Raw genomic sequence first — 3,936 nt, forward strand, 5'->3', positions numbered from 1 at the left:
GTCTATTGCACTGTTGACTATTTACAAAAAGTATTGCACAAGGTATTGTACAGTGAGGTGAAGAGGCACTACAGCTTAGTTGTTCCCCCCTCCTCCTCTCCTCCCTTCTAAAGGGTCCTTTAGAAGAGTTCACCAATACAGTTTTGGGTTATTGCCATAACTTTGTGAATGCCTATAATTTGTTTGATGCCTCTTGAAACTGCTGTGAATTTACAAAAAGTCTTAATCAAAAGGAAATGTATATTTCCCTCTATATCTGCACTCATTAATTTACAAGTTCTCTGGTTCTCTAATTAACAAGGCTGGATTGGTTCTAGATACACAAATAAAATGACTAATGTGAGTAAACAATGACATAAACTGTAAAACTAATATTATCCAGAAATTATCCAGAAGCAGGAAAAAAGCAACAACAAAGATAACAAGGAAGAAAATGCTCTAATATTTAAGAAAGTGAAATTCTCATGGATTTTATAAATCTCATACTAAGCTGATTTGTTTGAGCTATCAGATATTTGAACTTATTTTCCCATCTGAAATTATTTTAGATGCATCTCATCAAGTCCCAGATTCACATAATGAGAAAAACAACTGCGACAAGAGGAACATGGAGTCCTGTAATAGATAGTACCCTATGGCCAGCACTGTTCCCTAAACTCAAGATCATGGAGTCGATCTGTAATAATATGAAGAGACATAAGACACTGAGGCAGCTGAAACTCTAGATGTGTCATCCATGTCCTGTTAAATTATATATAGCCACACTGCTCACATTACCAGGGGTATGACAGGCAAAAATAAACATTTATGGTTTAAAAAATGTAGCAATTTAACTAAAGCACACCGTATGGGTAAGAAAATCTTACTTTACATGAAATGAGTCATCACATCAATAACTTATTAGACATTGATGGTAAGCATTAAACAATATCTAGATCTTTCTTTTTTTCATATCTTTTGTGTTGTTATATTAATGTACAAACTCTTTTAAATGATACACCATATGTACAAATTACATGTATATCAATGTAATTAATTTGAAATTTGGTGTACTTGCGCACATACCTCATCAGGCACTGTGAAATACCCTATTTGCAGACATTGTCTAACAAACACCTTCAACCAGCCTCCAAAGACACCTCTGGTCAGCCCAGCTGTTCGCTTCCATCTGTACACCCTGAGCAAGTTATGCAGGCGCAAGCTCTACAAGTGTTGACAGCAGACGGAGCACTGCTAAAGCAATATCCAGTGCTGCTAAAGCTACAGATAATCCTTCAACATCACTTGCTCCAGCTGAGAGATCGAGATGTTACACCCAGCGTGAGGCAGAGTCAACAGGAAACAAAAGAAATTTAATGAGGAATCAGCAAATAATATATTCAGTCACAACCTCTGCCGTGAGAGCAACTAAATCCGACATAATGAAAGTATCAAGTACGGGAAAAGGACAAAGATGCAAAAAATAGTTTACACAATTACAGTAGGTAGATACTGATCCAACTCCTTCTATTAAATGAGGTCTAAGGTGTTGGGTTGCAAAAAGCACACAACAGAATTCATAGCTTAAATTAATTTGCAGTGCCTGGCTGAGGGGCAAGAGAAGACAAGGGGGGTCCAACTAGCATAGCATATCTAATACAGTATCTAGAGTATATATTTTAAGGAAAACAACTGTTCTTCAGCATCACTTTCATGTTCTTTCCCAAAAACCAGACTCTCCTACACACTGTTCTCATTTATAAAGTGCTTTTACAGACCTGAACATTACAGTTAACAGAGGATTATCCCATTTGAGTGCAGCTAGCCAAACAACAAAGAACCAATTACTGCTAAAGAGACAGGCAGTGAAAGTGGATATCCTTGGCTTTAACATAAAACTCATTGTTGCAGTCAGGGGCAACACAAAAGGGACCCCCTTAAAGTGATTTTTAGTTTTAGTATCCTTATTTCTCCCTGAGTTATTGGTTCATTCACTAGTTAGCAAAAATAAACATAATAACCACACACACACACACACACACACACACACACACACACACACACACACACACACTCAACTACAAAAAATAAACACAACACGCACACACACACACCCACACACACACACACACACACACACACACACACACATGCATAACGTAAGTTAGGAAAAGTATTATTGTGTATTTCTGGTTCTGTTGAGCTTGGAAGGTTATATGAGGTAATAAGCCTTTGTGTAAACCCAGTGGTGCCTTTTACATTCCAACAGCCATCAGGTTGCCTGAAGAAACCCATCCCTGTTTCTGCAATATTTCACACTCAGCATTAAAATGAAGAGCAGTGCAGGTTTTTCTTTCCTCCGTGTTCAAGCTGACAAAGCACTGCAACTCAAAGTAATCTTAAGCTGATTAATAAACACACCCATACGTGGGAAATCATGAGTGATTAGAAGGAACTAGTTTCATTTATATTTCCCTTTCTCTCTGAATATTTGAATACAGTTTCAATCAAGAGATTCAAGTTTTATTTAAAAAAGAGCAAAAAAGATTTACGAATGCCCTGCACACAAATTATTTATTTGCCCCTTATTCCCTATAAAATTAATCGTTTTGTGATTACGTTCTTGTTTATTGGCTTCCCTGCAGTGTATAAATGAGAAAATTACATGCACATTTTCTTCATCACAAGATTATATTTTTCTTTTGACAGGGGTAAGTTTTTATGGATAAACATCACTAATATGCAGAATTTATGGAAATGGCACTCAGAACGATACATGTTTATTCATTTACACCTTCAATTCCTTTTTTTAACCATTTTGCACTTATCAAGCTTTTACAAAGAGGCTATAAGCCTGTAAAAGGGATTTAATGTGAGATGGTGTATGGTGTAAACAAAGATCTGAAAAAGGGAAAGGAGAGCAAAAGACTAAGGGTTGAAATATGAGAGAGTTACACAGGCATAGCCACTGAGAAACTGATAAAAGGTAAATTCATTGGATAATTGTGATCACGGTTTTGGGTTGAGTGTATTCTGGTTTTCTCAGGAGAAGCAACTTTTGACAGGTATACAAACCCAACACTGGAGATTATTTCAGCATTAAAATCTTGCTAACATTAAAAACAAAACAAAAAAAGAACAGATAAACAACTTTAATGAGTACCGTATTTTTCGCATTATAAGGTGCACTTAAAATCCTTTAATTTTCTTAAAAATCGACAGTGCAACTTATAAACCGGTGCACCTTATGTATGAATTCTGGTAGTGCTTACTGAACTCGAACCGATTTTATGTGGTACACAGCGCTCAAAAATCTGTCAAAAAATGTTTTAGTATGACTTTGGTAAGCTACAAAGCCACACCGCTTGATGGATTGTTGGAGCATTACGGCTACCGTAATCAGGCCTCGTGGCGTAATCTGGGTCCAAAATCCCGTCCGCTTCAGGTCTCAAAGTCAAACGAACCCTGCAACATCACTGAGAGTTAAAAACTGTCTAAATTCTTTCATCTTTAATAAAGCTTTACCTGGTAAAGCAGCAGGTGTAACAATTAAGTTTAACATCCAAGCATCCATGAAAACAGAATTTATTCAATTTAACAGAGTTAGAAGTTAGCAGGAAGTTAGCTTGCTAGTTTCCACCTAAACATGATATAGCATGTTCTGACTGAGAGATTTCTGAAAAAGTAAAAGATACAGCTCTGCTATCACTCTACATAAATGAAGACAGAAAACTAAAAAGCAGTGACTTTTGTAGGGTTACTGAAGTTGGACTAGCTGGTATATAATGATGTGCTACATGATCGCTCGCAACACAGCTATGTTAGCATAACATAAATATAGTGAAGCTGGAGGATGAATGCTAACTTTTTTCTACTCGATAAAAGTTAACGTGAGGGTTCCAGATGGTTAGGGGCAAATCACATGGCAGGATGCTGTAAATGGACCAAACTTCAGTC

Source organism: Haplochromis burtoni, unplaced genomic scaffold, assembly GCF_018398535.1.
Source record: "Haplochromis burtoni strain Fernald_Lab_line unplaced genomic scaffold, NCSU_Asbu1 Contig_670, whole genome shotgun sequence".
In the NCBI taxonomy this organism is placed as follows: Eukaryota; Metazoa; Chordata; class Actinopteri; order Cichliformes; family Cichlidae; genus Haplochromis; species Haplochromis burtoni.